Source organism: Protopterus annectens, chromosome 2.part2 (genome assembly GCF_019279795.1).
Source record: "Protopterus annectens isolate FY-2018-M chromosome 2.part2, PAN1.0, whole genome shotgun sequence".
Lineage (NCBI taxonomy): Eukaryota > Metazoa > Chordata > Ceratodontiformes > Protopteridae > Protopterus > Protopterus annectens.
The window spans coordinates 287,090,362-287,110,351 of NC_056730.1; positions in this window are offsets into that span (position 1 = coordinate 287,090,362).

The window sequence follows — 19,990 nt, forward strand, 5'->3', positions numbered from 1 at the left end:
GATTTTGAAAATAATCATTTGTAACTAGGACTATGATTCATATGTTGTCTTACAAATGTAAGAGAACTATATGTTATGTGTATAGTAAAGTACTGCTGCAGAAATGTATGTTAGGTACAGAGCTTCAAGAATGTAACCACAGTGTACCTTACTGGGAAAGAACAAAATGTTTTATGATTGTGTTTATCTCTCAGTTTCACTGAAGGAGACAGGATGTCTAGAGGTAGAAGTTTCTTTTTATTGTCTCGAAACAGAAATAATTACTAGGTTTAAAATGTAAAGTGTTTCTATTGCTCTGTGACTTCCTAGCAGGTACAGTTTTGAGAGATATGTACTTCTCACAAACAGGTGCTAAAAAATTCTAAGTATCTGTTTAGCCTGGGAACTGAAGGCAGGTGACAAAGAGTGATGTAATCTGAGATAACCCAACTGTAATGTTGCTTATTAATTTAAGAACTCTCTCAGCGACAATGCGTTTTGTATTTGACTTTGAACCTGGAAACATCTTTCTTCAGCACTTTTGCCTTGCTAATAGTAAGCAACTAGGAAAATGTAATTTACTTTAGAGATAGATAGGAATATAGTAAGATTAGTTTAGATGTTTTCTGTATTTATTTGAGACTGTCCTGCAATGTTGTTTTATAATATTTCTTGTGATTCTGAACTCTGTAGTTACTGCTTAACATCTTGCCTACAATACTTTTTCCTTAGTTAGCAATGTTATGGATGCCTTCGGGATATAATAAGACATGAGCTTCAAAAAGAAATTTTATCCTATAACCTCTACAATATTTCTGTAAGCCATTAATCAAAGGGATTTTTTATAGTTACTTTGAAAATGAGATATTATCTCCCAAATGGCTTCAACTAGTTGACTATCTCCCTGATTCCATTTCCTCAATGTTACCTTTCCTGAACCATATTTCTTATTATATGCAGTATACTGTGAGATTTCAGTTCATATGACAACTATGTTATCCTGTTTGAGTATTGTCTTGTTCTTTTATTATTTATTATTAAATATATGTAAACCCTTTAATTATGGCTGGTTTGTTTAGAGATATTTAAGGTCTTGGGTACTTGCATATGTATTTGGTGACACTGTATAGGCCACTCCTAGATAGCCTTGAAAGATTTGGTCACATTTACCATTTAGATAATAGTAACATTACACAGTAGAATTGATCACCCTTTGTAAGGACCTTATAGTAGCTGATAAAGAGCTGGTCAATGGCAGTGATAACTATCTTTTAGTCTAGGCAGAAGGGGAATAGCTAGTAAATCTGTGCCAGCCTTTCCCAGAAGTGTTTGTATATAAATCAAATCTAAATGTGTGTGTGTGTGTGTGTGTGTGTGTGTGTGTGTGTGTGTGTGTGTGTGTGTGTGCGCGTGTGTGTGTGAGCTACTTGGACAGGGACACAAAGCACTGGTTGGGCAGCGAGGATGCTGGAGGTCTTAGCTTGGCCACTCAGCTGAGATCTTAACCCTATAGCTGTGCCAGTGGGGAGTCTTATTGAGGATCTGGAGAAAAAGGGAGAAACCAGCCCCAGACTAACTGTGATCTCTGTGTGCTCTTAAGGGAAATTGTACTTTACTATGTGTGTACTGGTCATCCTACAAATGTGTACATCCCTCACTGGTGCTAGTGGTGAGGATTGAGGCTCCTTGATTACTGGGCCAGTACAGGAGCATCAAATCAGAATAGCACCTAAGGTTTCAATATGCTTCAGTTCATGCTCAGCTTTTTTTTAAACGTTTTGCCTTTGCTGGCTGCTGACCATCAGATGCTGTCTCATGCAATCAGCCAATTTATTCCCTATGCATTAGGATGACAGTTGACCAAGAGGGCACATCATTTAGGCAGTCATTATGGCTGTTTTTTTTTTGTTTTACAGTCCTAACCCTACTGTACATGACCAGTGATCCAAGGGATTGCGATTCAGTGGGTGTCAATGAGGTCATTTTATTTTATTCCATGAATGACATAACCCTTCAGAACATCCCTGCTCCCTTTAAAGGCAGCACTTCCATGATGTCTCTAGTATCCAGTGTAGGTTCAGCCACTGGAATGCGTACCTTGGGCATGTACACCCACATACTCTACTGATGAGAGGTAAGCCAGCAATTCTACATTACTCCTATCCACTCCCATGTCAGCTTCAACAAGCAGTTGAGCTGCTAAAAAGACACAGATCACATGGTTCAAAGGACTTTATCCCTCTATGCCAACAGCGCTTTTAATTTTTGTTCATCTTTACTTCAGGCACTTTTCTGTAAGCATACGTCACTAACACGGGATTAGGTTTTATTTGGGAGTAACATTTTTCTACAAACATTTTAAGTCTGTAAACAAATCAGCATAATTATGTAGACTAACATTCTATAGTTTTGCTCAGAATCTGAAGCTTCTCTTTGATAGTGTAATTAGTTTTGAACTTATGTAGTATTTGCTTTGCATCTATATCACTTTATTGAAAGTTTACTTAATCGAATCAATAAAGGTCAAACTTTATTGATCGATTAAGTAAAACATTGAATAACGTAAAAAAAAAACAAATTAACAAAAAAAAACTAAATGGCGTAGACCCCCCTACTTAAATATACCAACTCCGAGACCGCACTACATTTAGGTAAACACAAATCTTCCCTTACGGAGATTTCCGTTTACTTGCACGATGTTCTTCACTTTCGATATTGTCATACCGACAATGTAAGACTCGATATTGTCAGCTTACGACAACTTGAAGTAGACCCTTTGCTATTACTCTGCAAATTTATATTACCATTCTTAGCTTCTCACAAGCCATACCCAATTTATTAAGCAAACTAACTTATTTAAGTGCAATTGTTTGGAAAAAAGATCAAACATTCATTTTAGTACTCATATCAAAAGTTCTTCCCTGATGGTGCCACCTGGTGCTTTACAGGTTACTAGTGGGCACACAACCTTTTCTTCAGAGCCCTTTTTTCCAGCTGTTAAAATATTTTCTAACAACATATTAAAATTTGCACCTGTGCAAAGCTTAAATTCTACAGTTTGTCCATTAATTCTCAGTATTTCTTCCCAGCAGTCAGATAAGAATAATTTTTTCAGTGCCTCTGATGCATTTTCAGATTTTACCGTATCAAGTCTTTGTACTTGTACTGTATTATCGCAATAACTAGCAAGTGGGTGTGATATATTGAAGATTTACCCATGGTTGGTGTGGTTTAATCACAAGGCAAAGCCCGAGTGATTAAACAAAGGCAACCATGGGTAATCCATCAATATATTACACCCAGGAGCTGGCTATTGCTATTATACAATGACATTATTTAAGAAAAAAAATACGTACTTTTCTTAAATAATACCTTTATACAACAGTTCAGTGGTGTTCTTCCACGTTATTTTTGTACTGCAGCTTTGTTGATGTACTGCCCATGCATATGGGACTTACTTTACAACACTTACACAGTCCATCAGTGCTTTGGATTGCAAGCAATGGAGATGGGAAAATCACCATTGCTTTTTTATTTTTTTATTTTTTTGAAACAGTGAAAGTTAGACAGTTTAAAGAAAAATCAGGTACATTTCTTTAGTTTTGTAGAATATATCTGATTTTCCTTCTATTTTCTCTGCCCTCCATACCTACCTTTCAACCTCTTACCGCAAGAAAACTGCAAAGCGCTGGCATATATTAATAGAAGAAAGTCTGTGTGCCCAATTTTTTTTCTATTGGTATATGCTCGATTTACAATGGGCATGCTGGTTTGGCTGACCAATCAGTGTGCATGTTTTTGGATGTTAATGACCTCTCGTATAATAGCAAATAACTTATTTCTATATTTCTGCTTAGCTATATGAAATTATTTGGAATGCAGTTGTTTTTGCTTTTACCTAGTTTTCAAAATGCTCTTCTCCAGGAGAAAAATTTTGCAAGGTTGATTAAGACCTGGGCAGTACCACCCCTTATACTTATGCCACATCTACTGGAAGCTGCACTAACAGTGATTTTTCCTGACTCTGACTTTATTGCAGTACACTGATACACAACTTTCTTTTTCATGTTGATTTCATTTACATCGCATCCCACCTTTATTTGACTGTCTTGGTGTCATCTTATTAGTCGACTCATATTTTATTTTACACACATTCTCTTCTTCTCTCAGTTAATCGTTTATTTGTGCACTAGTACTTTCAATTGCTTTACATTCTCACAACTTTTGATATCGTCAGGTCAGTCCCTCTTAATAGACTCCCTCCTGTTTCATTATTTTTATATCATAAATAATTCTCTCTTTCTTTAGATAGAATCATGCATTTCACCAGGTTCGGAATCTTTGGTGTGTTCTTCAACTCAACAGCATATGCTTCTAAAGGGCTTTGTGTTGTATGAAGAACAATTGTCAAAAAATGGGAAATCCCTTTGGATGATAATTTTTGCTCTGAATGGTGTTATTTTGTATTTTTCCTCTAAGAAAAGTAAAATAGTTACATCCCTTTATGGTTTATTTCTTGATAACATGCAGGAATTCAGCATAGTGTTTCTCTTCAGACTTTTCAGGTAATCCACTTTTGGTAAGTAACAGATGAAACATCTGTATGCAGTGCTTTTAATTTTCTGACAGATTTCCTTGAACTGAAATGATTCCTGGAGGGTGCAAATTATCTGTTTTCCCACTGTGATTAATTTACCCACTGATTTTAATATTTATTAACCAGGAAAGTGGGTTGGTCCACTGACCATTTTATATCCACATCTAGTGCTAAAAGGGCAAGAATAAATACATTCTCTCTCTCTATGCATTTATCTATTTAGACACTATAGTAAAGGCAGTTTAGCCACAGGTATTTTGGGAGGGAGAGGGGAACATGATTACCTTAAGAAAACTCTTACAGACACAGAGAGAGTGACTAGAAGTCTGCTTTGAGCCAAATAACCTGGAGTTTCAGTGCAAAGATTCATCCCCTGAGATACAACATGCTGCTGCTTTCTGTAGTTCCAGTCAATAAAAGTCTTGAAAGCAAATATACTTCTTCACTTTTGCAAATGCATTTCTTTAGTTCTAGCAGATAGTTTGTTACTCCCTGACACCTGGACATATCAAGAGGCTTACCAAGTAACATATTGAAGCAGGAGGGCTAGTCTAAGCCCTGTGAGGTTTATATTCCAAATCATTTTTCTGGAATCAAGGATGCCGCACATAATATGCTAATTGTGGTTGCTATCTCATTAGCATTTAAGCTATGTAACCATATACAATAATCAATGGTTCAATACCCACTCTTCTGGCCTAGATAAAAAAGACTCAGAGCCAGCAAATGATAGAAATAAATATTTGTTGGATATTTCTAACCCTGCTTATACACAGCAGTACACACAAACATGATCCACTAGGTAAGACTGGCACACATTAAAAATCATGTACCACTGTAAAAAAAAAGTTATTTACAAGAAACAGTGAACTACAGACAATGACTGATATGTGGCTGTGATCATGGAAGAGGACAGGTATAGTGCAGCAATGTAAATGCATTTGCTCAGCTCTGGCTGTGATTCATAGACAGAAAGATAAGACCCCAAAACTGGCTGCTACAGGCATCAATTTATTTGGTCTTCCTATAGACCAACACATCCTAAAACAAGCCTAATGACATTTGCTATAATCAAAGTTGCAGTGTTGCTCAGTTTAATATTGCTGAGCTATAGCAGCAACAGTACAGCACATCACAGACTGTTCCTGGAGACCAATATTTCCTAGCATTTCATACCAGCATCAACCTACAAGTTTACAGTGTATGGTGGCACTATGACAAAGTACAGGCTCTACCAATCACTTTCCCTTGCCACCAGATCTATCCTGCTCAATAATAACTTAGATGTGCACCACATACATGGGCAATAAGTCTGTGATTTTTTTTTTTTTGTGTGTGTGTGTGTGTGTGTGTGTGTGTGTGTGTGTGTGTGTGTGTGTGTGTGTGTGTGTGTGTGTGTGTGTGTGTGCCTATCTTTGTTCTTGAAGGTTGCAATGACTGCTATTCTATATTTAAGCTCAACGTGTATCCTCTTTATTTATGGCTGTATCTATTTGCTTGGAACAATGAAGAAGGAATTTATTTTACTCATCTTTTTTTGTCAGTGTACTGATAGCATGTTCAGTTCCTACACTTAGGCAAGTGGTATTTAAAAGGGATGGTTTGTATGCAAAACAACATTATCACTATTTATGTTTATGACTCATAATATTCAGATCATAAACCACAGTTTAAACAATAGCTGCACGTTGCCATGCACCATGCTTATGAATCTTCCAGCTTGACTCTTAAGCTGCATAACACTTCTGCTAAACAATTTGTATTCCAAAACTATGATTCTTAAAACTTTCAATTTACTCATGGTCGGGCTGGTGTCCTTTGAAGGAATATTTCTTGTTACCTGCTTGCTATGCTTGGCCCTGGTTTCCCTACAGCTCTGAAGTACCTAAAGTTAGTAGTAGAAATGGATTGATGGGCATTTATATTCAATTATGAGGATAATAGGTTCATAGGTTCATAGGTTCATACTAGGCTATCTGCCCAAGGGCATTTATAATTTTCTGTGCCTCTGTCAAGCAGTGACACTGAAGTAATTCTCCCATCCATTGGTCAAGATTCCTCTTGAACAAGGCCAGCGAGGTGCTCTGCCTCACATGTTTTGTTCCACAGCATAGAGTCTCTGGGTGATGAATCTGTCCCTCCAGCATGTTCTATTTATAATGTGGTTCTGAGGATCTAGATTTTTGAGGTGAAGCATATTCATCAAATCTGGGTTTGACATGGCCTTATATGTCAGAGACTGAATAAAGCTGGAGTTCTTTCAGTCTTTTGAGACCCTTTATCCTTTTGGTGAGGAACTTTTGGGGCCTTTCAAGCTGCATCAGGTGTCTGGTCAGATACATTCCGACAGGGCATTGTACTCAATCATAGGTCTAATGAGTGATGAGTACACCTTGATCTAGATGTGAATCCCTTCATAATCAGGTGGGCGATATAGAAGGTTTTCCTAACTACTTTAGCAACATGAGTGTCAAAAGACTACTGTCAACTTGGGTCCCCAGATCCCTGATGACTTTTCTGTGCTCAGTGGATTGTCACCTATATGGTAGCTAGGTAACCTTGTTTTGCCATGGCTCTGGCACCAGTTATCCGTTTCTGTGAGGCCCTTCTGGAGGATATCTGTGTCAGATGTAAACGGACCCAGGACTGAGCCCTGTGGGACACCACTTGTGACAGGCTTTGAGTCTGACATGGCTCCAGCAACTCTGACCCTGTGGGTTCTGTCGCAGCCAGTTTGCAACCCATCTTGTGATGAGGCCTTTGCCAGGTTGAGGTAGGCTGTATGGACTGCCTTTCCCTCATCAATGGCCTTGGTGACTGTCTCGAAAAGTCAACCAAGTTTAAGAGGCAGGATCTGCCTTTGACAAAGCCAAACTGGGTTGGATCCAAAGTCTGCAAGTTCCCTATGTCTTTATTTATGAGTTCCATTATGATCCTCTCCATGGCTTTGCAGATAAGGCAGGGTCTGTGGGACCACAGTCGCACGCGCCCACTCCTTGGTGTCTATCCTGAGGTGAGGCTAAGATTAAACAGCTGTCCTAACTGTGGGTTTAATTCCTCATTGAGTTCATGGGACACCATCCGGTCCCAAGGATGCTGTGGAGATGTTTGGGGCTACAATCCTCTGGAATAGATATCTCTCCTTTTGAAGTTTGCACTGAACCTGTCAGCCAGTATGTTAGCAATGTGTGTAGGTTTTAAATGAATGGTTAAGTTCCAAGTGCAAGTAGTGGAGTTAGATTCTGATTCTAAGATTATAAAAATGTTGACTATGTCTGTCTAAAAGTTTGAATCTGAACATGTGTTAAATTCCATAACTCTCTTTATTTTTTTCCCCTGTGAAATTTATTGTTTTGTTTCTCATGAAAAAAGGCAAACTTGGCTTAAAGGGCAGCAGTATCTTTACAATATTGTAGCTAATATTAGGACCCATCCCAGTTCTGCTGGAGTTTTCTTTGGTTCAGAAGCAGCTTCCCTTTTACATGAGCTGGAAAATAAAGGCGACACTAAGGAAAATTTTAAAAGTTGGTTTATATGATTTGCCATTTTTTTTTTAATTTTCTACTGAGAAAGGTAAGCACATTTCTTTTTATTTGAAATGAGGTGGAATTCAGTTCTTCTCCTGAAATCAACATCCTTAGAGGTCTACACACTATGGCAGGGGTTAAGGAGCCTCCAAGAAGGTGTAACCTAAAAGATCAGAAGAATTCACAAACAGTTGTTTTCTCACCTACTGATAGTAAGAGTTTATCGAAGTTACTTCTTCAGTACTTTGCAACTTAGGTACAGGACACTCTCCTCCCCTTTCCTTCAGGATTGCACATTTTTGCCTCTTACTTTAAGAACCATGTCTTTGGGAGGGTGCGTGGTTCCCCTATGAAAATTTGGCATCCAGCATACTGAGGCCTAACCTATTGATTGTAATGCACTAAAAACATAGCACAACAAGATTACAATCTAGAAACACTGAATCTCATGTAAAGAGCTTCACTCCCACACCCCATTATATTTATAGGCACACACACACACACACACACACACACACACACACACACACACACACACACACACACACACATTATGTGGTTGCCCACCATGCAAGAACAAACATAGTTGTCATATGAACTGAAATCTCACAGTATACTGCATATAATAAGAATATGGTTCAGGAAAGGTAACATTGAGGAAATTAAATCAAGGAGATAGTCAACTAGTTGAAGCCATTTGGGACATAATATCTCATTTTCAAAGTAACTAGAAAAAATCCCTTTGATTAATGGCTTACAGAAATATTGTAGAGGTTATAGGATAAAATTTCTTTTTGAAGCTCATGTCTTATTATATCTCAAAGGCATCCATAGCATTGCTAACTAAGGAGAAAGTATTGTAGGCAAGATGTTAAGCAAGGGAGTCACAGAGAGGCTCATTTCTGCTTTCTCATCAATATAATATTATTCAGGCCTCTTCCAAGTGCTAGTCAGGAAATGGCAGAACTTGGGGACTCATTTTAGAACTACACAGTTAAAAGTAGGACCTGCAAATCAAGAAACTTAAAATGCTGGTACTTCAGTTGTTTCTTTACTTCCTCTTTCATGAAACCCAGATAGCAACTCTGGACCTAAATGATTCATGCTTGCATATCCCTATTTTTCAGCCACATAGTATATTTCTAAGTTCTGCTTTTTTCTTTTTCTTTTTGTTTTACAGATCCTGAGAGTGTTCACCAGATTCATGGTTTTTGCCATAGCTGTACTCAGTTTGAAAGCCTATAACATTTAAAACCCATCCGGATTAACGAGTCCAGCTCAGTCCTATCAACAGTTAGTAGTATACGCATGATGATTCAGTTTCTACATTCACTGAGTTTCTTATTAATGTAAAGAAAGTGGAAATAATCACAATTAAAATTAAGACATTTTCTAGGAACACATGGATTTATCTTGGTAGAAAGGGTTTGTGACCTTTCAAAGGCAAAGGGTTCATGACACATTCTCATTCTTCTATTAGACAATATCCTAGAGCAGTTTTGTGGCTGGGTCTTTTCTAGCAGTGTTGAATCATATGTGATTCAGCATGTCATCCCTTGCATTTATTTATTTTATTTTTATTTTACATTTGTTAACTGGGAAAGTCTGACTTGGAACGAGCCAATTTTCAGAGGAGGCCTGGGGAGAAATGCTCCAGACACATGTCTTTGTTATGTGGGAGGAAACCGGCACCTGGAGGAAACCCACACGAATGCAGGGAGGACATGCAGACTCCACACAGAAGGTACCCCAGCCAAGAATCGAACTGGAGAACTTCTTGCTGTGAGGCAACAAGTCTACCGCTGCACTACTGCACCGTGCATGATAAAATTTCAAAATTACTTCCATAATTTCTGATTAGATTATAGATCTACTAGAACAGGATCTTGAACTAATATCAGGTTTAGAGAAAAACACAAAGTGTTGGATGGATGTTGAACCCAGGAATGTCCTTTCTGCCTGTAGAACTGAACCTGAATGCAGATACATCAGACTTCCATTGAGGTGGACATCTGAAGTTCATACCAGATTGTGCGACTTAATTTCCATCACAAAGGAAGATGTACTTCAACCTGTAAGAAAATGTAGCAGTTATGATATTAAAATCATTCAAAACCTCAGGTGTTCTGCAGATAAGTATAGTCAATTGAAGTAACAAGGAATGTAAGCAAGGAGAGTGGCACAATGTCTCACCACCTCTGCAGTCTAGTCATACAACTATGGACCCTAGCACTCTCCCTAGATCTCCAGGTACTAGCTGTCCTTTTTACAGGCTTAGACAGTCTTCTGACAGGCAGTCTTAGCCTGGCAGTTTCCTTAGACCACAAGTGATAGCTGATCTCAAGTGCTCCCAATACTAACATCTACATTCACATGAGACAAACTGTACAATAATTTGCTTGCATCCCCAAATATTATTTGGTTGTCCAAAGTCTGGTTATGAGGTCACAATCACTGTCAAGATATTTTGGAGATGCTTTGCTTTATCTATTTCCTCCATTTTTTATAGTTCAGAAGATCTTTCTAAAAACATCAAAAGCAAAGGCTGAATTGATGCACATCATACTGTTTTGGCCCAAATAGCCTTGGAACTCTCTTTGTAATGATTGGTAAAATAGTTCATTTAATCTCCTCTCAGGGATGACCTGCTGCTTCAGCAACAAGGCAGAGTGCTTCATCCATCACTATAGTCAGTTTGCCTCACAGTTAGGAAGTTGTTATAAATCATATATAGAATTACTCTTGCTACAAGTAAGAGATACCCCCAAGAGGCAAGTAGCCTTTCTAACAGGATAACCTATTTCTCAACATGGAATAGATTCTTCAGTTATGATACTTGTGGCCTAGTGCTACTTCTGGTACAACTCACTCAGTTCCTAGTGCTACTTCTGGTACAACTCACTCAGTTTCTAGAGTCCTGCAGTGGTCTGAAGTGCCAGAAACATTGACAGAATTACTGCAAGCTATGTACAAGGACCCAATGACTCAAGTATGAACAGTGTTCTGTCTCACAGAGGGGTTCCCAATGGTAGAGGGTATGCATCAGGGCTCACTTCTGAGCCCACTGCTGTTTGTACTGGTGATGGACTACATTAGCAAACAGGTTAGAGGGGATAATGCAGATGGTATGGCACTGCAGGCAGACTCTGAGCAAGAACTTCAGCAAAGGATAGGAGAATGGAATGAAAAATTGGAGGCACATGGAATGAAACTGAGTACAAATAAGACAGTAGTAATGGCAGAAAATGGTGGAAATCAGAATAAGCTGAGAACTGACCTAGAGGGGAAAATAGTGGAACAGGTTAACAGCTAGAAGTATCTGGGAGGGGTGTCAAGGAGAAGGGACGTCTGAATGAGGAGATCAAAGCTAGAATCTGAGGGGCTGCAGCCAACTGGCACAGAGTGTCAGGTGTAGTCTAAGACAGAAGAGTGCCAAAGAAGCTGAAAACTAAGGTGTGTGAACCAGTGGTGTGATTAGTACTATTGTATAGTACAGAAACCTGGGCAGTAAAGACAGAGAGTTGAGGAAGCTAGAGCTGATGGGGATGAAGTGCCTGGTCCCTGGGTGGTAGTATGCACACTGTGGGACAGACAAAGAAATTAGGACATAAGAACAGAAGACAAAGTAGCTCCAATTGCAGAAAAGGTCAAAGAAAACATATTACAGTGGTTTGGGCACATGTGCAGAAAAGCAGAAGACAATCTGGTGAAAAAGATTTTGTACAGAGAAGAAGACAAAAGGAAACGATGGTTTCCTGGAAAGCAGTGGATGGATTGTGTGAGTGAAGACCTGCAACAGTCAGGCATGAGTGTTGAAGAAGGCAAGAGAGTAGCACTGAATAGAGAGAGATGGTGACAGTTGACATGACACCATGACCCAATATAGAAAATAGGAACAAGGGGGTTGATGATGAGGATGGTGAATGTGCTAAGACTGTAGGCAAAGAAACAATATACATCTAAAAATGCCTTTCTCCTTTTATGCATTAGCAATCCTGAAGAAATAGTAAAGAAATCATATGAAAGGGTATTTACTAAAGTCAATTTAGTATACAAATTACATGCCTGTTATAAAGTACAAAACTATGTAGTTATTCACTGCCATATTAGTAATCTCCTCCCCCTCTTGTTTTTTTCTCCTCCTACTAATCTCATTTTTAGTGATAATATTCCCCTGTGCTAATAATGACTTCCCCACCCACAACATTAACTATAAAACTCAATATCTCATCTTTCACAATACCCCTTTTAATTATTCCATACCTCCTCACCATCTATGAAAATCAGCAATGCCTAGGGTTCAAATATCCTACATATCAAACCAGTACCCCCATACTCCCATCCACATCTGAACTACTTAATCACTACCCAGATACTAACACCATCCCCTCCTACATGCATCTTAATAGGTCAAGACAAATCCATCCCAAATCCAAACACTACCTAAAACTAATATATAAATTTATGAAGTTCCTAATTACATTACAAAAAAATCTGACTAGGGACGGGGACATCCACCCCAACCCTGGGCCATCCCCTTCTCTAGACTCTGCTTGCCCATCTTCCATCAACAGGCCCTCTAAATCCTTACTGGCCTGCCACCTAAACATAAGAAGCTTAAACAATAAGGTACATAACCTACATGCCATCTTAGCAATTCACTCCCCTGATATACTGTATTTAACTGAAACCTGGCTAAAACCAACAGCATCAGATAATGAAATGCTACCACCTGGATATGATATACTTAGGGCCGACCGTACTACCAGAAAGGGAGGTGGGGTAGCTGTACTATATAAAAACACGCTTAATGTTACAATTGACTCCACACAGCCACCCCATACCTCCAATGCCAACATTTTACTACCAAACTACAAGTTAATAAAAAAAATCTCTAAACATAATCTGTATATCTATCCCCCCAGACAATAATACTAACACCTTGAAAGACATTCTTAACTGGATTTCTTCTAACTACCCCCAAGAAACTATTGTCATGGGAGATCTTAATATTGACTGGAACTTATGTTCCTCAGACTCTCCTTCTACCCACATAAATCTCTATGGATTTTCGCAGCTCATACACTCCCCCACCAGAATAGGAAAACCCAATCAAAAAGAGAGTATCCTAGACTGGATACTCATCAATGGTCATTCCCACATGTATATGTCTGGGACTCTCCCAAATGACCTTAGTGATCACCTTATTACATATATACTTAAACACAAAACAGTTAACTCCCACCTGCCCACCTAGAAGTGTGTCAGAAACATCAAAAACTTTAACCCCACAAAATTCCAATCTGAACTCAAAGTTTGTAACTGGATTGAACTAAAACACCTTCCCCTGGATGAGGCTGAGGATTACTTTAATACCATATTCCTAGAAATACTTGATTCCCATGCTCCTAAACGCTCAATTAGAATTAAAACAAAAATCACCCCCTGGCTTTCAAAAGAAAACAAATCTAAAATCTTACTCAGAAATAAGGCATGGGCCAAGTGGCATACTACTAAAGCCACTCTAGATCAAGTTAATTTTCAGCAGTTAAGGAATGAGACAAAAAATCCATCTTACTTGACAAAAAAACTACTACTGCTAACTACAGCAGAATAACCACAATAACCCTTGCAAGTTTTGGGCGGGCATAAATAAACTCCTCCATCCAGGTCAATCCTCTACTCCTCCCCCCACAGCTTCCAGCAAAAAAAGCACCGAAGATGTGGCAAATACCTTTAATAGTTTCTTCACTGAGACTATTCAGGCCCTAGCCAGACAGCTAACTCCTAGTGCCTCCATAGCTAATACTCCTATACCTAATTATCCACTATCTTTCAGCCTCTAACCAGTTTCTGCATCCCTCATCTGATCCTTACTAAAGAAGCTAAAGCCAACCACACTTTCAGCCGACCTTCTTCCAGCTGAGTACTTGCAAATAGCTACAGATGCTATAGCCTACCCCATCTCTCTCCTAATCAATAGAGCCATAACAGAAGTCACCATTCCCTCCATCTGGAAAATATCATATGTCATACAACTCCATAAAGGTGGTATATCTACTGAATTGTCTAACTATAGGCCCATAGTCATACTGTCTCCCCTGGCTAAAATTATGGAGAAGTGTGTGCACAAACAACTCCTGCACTATCTCATTCAAAATAAACTGTTGACCAACTCTCAACATGGGTTTAGACCCCATCACAGTACCTCCTCAGCTCTCCTTTCCTTCACCAATGTCATTAACCACAACCAGAATAACAACAAAATGTCCTCAACCCTCTTTCTAGACCTGTCCAAAGCTTTTGATATGGTCAACCATCAACTACTTATCCACACACTGAAAACCATATCCTTAGATAATCAACTCTCCATTGGTTCCAAGACTATCTGAATGGCAGGCAACAAGCTGTTCTATGGCAGAACAAGCTCTCTCGCTTGTTACCAAATAACCTAGGAGTTCCCCAAGGTTCTATATTAGGACCCCTTCTCTTTCTAATCTTTATCAATGATCTCCACACAGCCATCCCAGATGCTACTTGCATTCAGTACGCGGATGACTCCACCCTGGTATGCTCTGACACCTCTCCAACAAATCTACTGTTAAAAACTCAGTGCACACTTACCATAGTTGAAAACTGGCTCTTTAATAGGCATCTGATCTTAAACCTGAAAACAACTAAACTTTTAATTTTCTTACCCACCCACAAAACCTCAGCAGTAACCTTTACCATCACATCAAATGATGGAACTATCATCTCACCAGACCCCAATACTAAACTCCTAGGAGTAATAGTAGATAATAATCTTAGATTTGATACACATATCAATCAAACCATTAAATCTATAAACAAAAAACTTGGGTCGCTCTACAGGATAAGATATTTCCTAACTCCTCTAACTCGAGCAGCTATTGCCCGCTCTCATCTTCTCTCTACCCTTCTTTATGCCTCGCCCATGCTTACTAACCTTAGCAAATCTAACCTTAGTAAACTCTCTAGCTGCTATAATAACATTGCAAGATTTGCCACTGGCACACATTACAGGACACACCATTGCCTTAATCTAATAGACCTAGGCTGGATAGAACTACGGAGCCTTTTACAACTAAACCAACTTATTGAGGCATATAAAATTCTCAAACAACCAGGTGACACGCCTGCACTGGAAAATATAATTGTCCCATACAGTAATCTTAGCTCACTCTGCTCATCTAATAGACTGCTTGTCCAAACAGTCAAATCTAACAATTCAGCCGGAAACTCCCTATTCGCCAATACCATTGGTAAGATATGGAACTCTCTCCCTGCCCACCTTACTCACATGACCTCCTTATCCCAATTTAAGAAAAGACTCAAACTCCATTTCAAACCATACTGGCTATGTCCATGCTCTATCCTTGATTAGCCCCCTCCTGCAAACCCTGGTACTAAATTCCCTTGCCCTCTCTACTATAGTTAATTAACCTTAGCAATCTCTAGATACAATCCAACTATGTACTTGGTTGACAGAACCGGTCTGCACTAAGATACCTTTATCATAAAGTACATAATATGTAAATATCTACCTGATGCATGTAACTTGGACCCTCACTAAGAGGTTGCATTTGTTAACTAAGCCTATTTTCATCTTTTTGATGTCTCTATATAACTAGATGGCTGGAACAATTCTGTTAATAATTTTTTTTTTAATTCTTATTTGTTCTGTTTTCTTTCTTTTCTGAATGTATGTAGATATGTTGGAGCTTTTCTCCCCGGGCCTCCGCTGAAAATGGATATGTATCAACAAATGTAAAATAAAAATAAAATGAATAAATAAAATTATCCTTCACTCATATTTGACTCTTACATAATATAATATGTAATTAATGGTTTAGAACTTGTCTTGGCTTAATAACTATGCAATAAATATACTCATGTATGTGTGCATGCGTCACAGTGGTCACAGTGGCCCAATGAGTGAATCTCATTCATCCACGCATACCGCTCATCCTTTTAGTGTAAGAAATTTGGACAAAGCCTGACAAAATGGGGAGACAAAGGCCCAAAAATAGGGACAGATTTTAAATATTTCTCTTATAAAATTAGAAAGTTGCTAGGGTAACAGGATTTGTCTTGACATGCATTTTCTGAAGGATTTGAAGTCTGAAACTCAAATGTATGTCATTAAGTGACTTCAGTCCTCAGATCATCCTAGTGATTTGCCAGAAAGCTACAAATTTTATGAGGAACAGATTGTAAATATGAGGCAAAAATCTGGACATTCTTTGAAAATCTGTACAGTTGAGAGGCATGCCACAGAGAAATAATGCAAGAACTTCAGCTATAACATGATTGCGTAAGCATCCTTTTTCATTAAAACAGTAGCAAAGGCAGTATTTGCCACAGAATATACACATGCAGAAGAAAAGGCAAGCATGAATGACAGTTAATATTAAAACTCTGCCTCATTAATCAGGAAAAAGAATGGCCTAACTATCAGTTCGTACACAACAGCATCTATTGAACGGTGTGTAAGCACTGAAAATCACATTTCATTTTGCGCACCAAATGAGATGTGGTTTTCAATGCTTGGTTGTTTGACACTTTAATAAACTTCTTAGATTTTGCCATCAAAGATTTATGTAGCATCCCTCACATTTGGAGAAAATTATATGCTTAAGTTCTACATTATTCAGACAATTTTGTATATTATTCTGTGTACAACAGCTGGGAAAATGGGAGAAGCTTATTTGTTTCTGGTGGGAATCTAATTATTTTATATAGTTCATATGTTATTACATCATTCACAGACTAATTTCCCTTGAGTCACATCATCCCTATCTATTGGTGTCTTAATTCTTTAACCTAAATATGCCCTTCCTAATTTTGGCCTAGTCTCTGCTACCAGCACTAGCAAGATAAAAACCCTACAGTAAAAAAAAATCTTTATAGCTTTGTGCATCTCTTCTGTATTAAAAAAATGCAATACTTTAAAAGACCATGGGGGCTTTTAGTACCTGACAGAGTTAAATTCCTACGTTAAACTGCTTTACCTTATCTATTTCTCTCTTCTTTTTACCATTGACATTCTTTATCTATAACTAACCAGTATTTGTGCTTGCATTCTTAACACCCTATGTAGCCCCCCCAGAATTGACCTCAGTCAGTATTTTGCCATTCTTGCCATTCTCACATCTAGCCTCTGGGACAAGTTTTCCATCAGCTAAGAACCACTCTTGTCTCTAGTGTGTTTCATAGCTGACCTCCTTGCCACGTGTCATTGCTTCATCAACAACATTATTCCCACTTGAGCCACCCCCTTCTCCTTTTGAACAAAAACAGGATTGACACTTTCTCAAACAAGGGACTTTTTATATCACCTTGTCTGCACATATTTCTTCCTACTTCTTGCTGTTGCAGCATATCCCAGCATACTGTGCATCTGCATTGTGCTGGGTGCAAAAAACATTCTTCACCTCCAACTATATGGTGGCATCCCAAGGACATACTCAATTATTTTATTTTGGCATCTCTCTGTCTATCTGCCTGCCTCTCTCATTCACCCTTGTTAAGTTACTCTGTCATATGCTGCAGCAGTACTTTTTCTCTGTGTTTACTGTCTTGCTGCCAACACTCATGCCTGCTTTTGAACTTAACTGTTATTTTATGTTTTTATAGGAACAGTAATAGGAATATATTAGTATTGCATCCATCACCTTTCCTTGAATATCTGTATTCAAGCTACCACCATGAGTGGATGAAAGTGACTGCATCAAGGTTCGGAATCCCCAAACTGCATTTACCAAAAAATAAATAAATAAATAAAATGCTGAAAAACACTTTTTTAAGTGTTTTTTTGTAGGTGGGGGCAAGCCTGCACTCCCAAAGTTAAATATACCAACTCCACAGTTGCACTAACTCAAAGAAAGGAGAATCACTTCTCTTACAACTCGCTGACAGAGATTTCCTATGGAGTAACGCTGGTTGTTGGCGAGTTGTTCACAGAGATCCTGTATAATCGTGTAAATGACTGTATGGAAGCTGTTTTACCTACTAGATGCAAGCACAAAACAAACTCTAAAACTCTAAAAACAAGTCTCACTGGCAGAATCTTAACCTTAACAGGGTATATAACAAAAAGAGAAAAAGTCACATTGGTAGAATCCTAACCTTAATAGGGTATATAACAAAAGGTAAAAAGTCATGGCTAAACTCAGGAAGAGCAACTCCCATAATGATAGGAGCTCTTTAGTTAAACTAAACAGGAAACTAAGAGAGTCCAACAAGGCCATTTATGGGGTCAAGGTAGCCTCACAGGCTAAAGGCAACCACAAGAAGTTCTACAGCAATGTCCAAACTCTCAAAGGCAGTATTAATTGGTGTGCTGAATTGGTGGCCACTGTTGTCACCTTCACTGAGCAGAGCAACATAGCAAATTTGCTGGCTGACAAATTCAGCTCAGATTTCACTTCTCACTCCCCCCACCTCCCTCCATGAAATGCCCACTAGCATAACTCCCAACTACTAAAGGGGTGCACGTCCCGACGCTGCTCGCTAAGGCCAAAAACACAGCCTCAGCAGGCCATAACAGTATCCCGATGTGCCCCTTACATAGCTGGAAACTTGACCTATCAGGACCGTTTTATTCATTTTTCAACTACAGCCTCAAAATAGGTGTTGCACCACCAGAATGGAGGACTGTGATGGTTGTCCCACTTCACAGGGGTGGACCATCAATAGATCTCAGGAACTACAGACCTATTAGTCTGACTTGTCTAATATGCAAAGCCATAGAATAAATTGTCATGGAAATGATCAACAAAGACATAGGCAACATTCAGACAATGGACCCAACCCAGTTTGGCTTTGTCCAGGGAAGATCATGCCTACTAAACCTGGTGGAATTCACCAAGCAATGGATGAGGGAAAGTGGTGCATACCACCTACCTGGCATTTGATACAATACCCTACTCAGGTAGAGTTGACAAACTCACTGAACTGGGCATAAACCCCTATGTTAATTCTGGTTTGCCAGGTTGCTCACAGATCTGATACAGGAAGTCAGGAGTGGTCATACCACCTCCATTAAGAGAATGGTCACCAGCAGGGTACCTCAGGGCTCTGTGCTGCGACCACTCCTATTTAGCATCTACTTCTTGGTGGTAAAGGCTAGTGTCAAATGCCTTTAGCTGACCCAGTTTGCAGATGACTACAGATTGGGAGCTATCATAGTTTCCCCCATGAAACAAACATCTTACAAAATGGTCTAACACAGACAAATGACTGGTGCCAAAGTCATAGACTAAAACTCAATGCCAAGAAATGCATTATAGAGCCTTTTGGGATAACTGACGCCTTGGCTAAGTATTCCATTCAGCAAGAATTGACTCAGTAGTCATGGATCTGGGAACATATAGAGACAGTAATCTGGATTCTGACCAACATGTGGTCAAGGTAGTAAGAAAATCCTTCTACGTTGCCCAATTTATAAGTAAAGGCATGGCATCCAGGTCCAAGGAAGTCATAGTGTAACGTTATTTATCTTTTATCAGACCTTTCATTGAGCATGATGCCCTCTTCAGAATGTTCCTGACCAGACATATGCAACAGTTGTAATGCCCACAAAGTTTCCTTGCCAGGAGAAGCCAGGGTATAAACACATTGTCTTATACAGATTGCCTTAAAGCCACTTCTCTGTGCTCTTGTCTCCTACAGGTTACTAAGAGGTGATCTATGCCTGGCATACAAGGCATCCTCAGATCCAGCTCTGATGGACCTTTTACACATCCACAATTTGAACAGCATCAGAACCACAAGATCCAAGGATTTAAATGTTGCTTGTGACATAAATAAGACATGTTGATGAGACAAATATGTTTTTCAGAGGATCCCATGCTTTGGAAAAGGC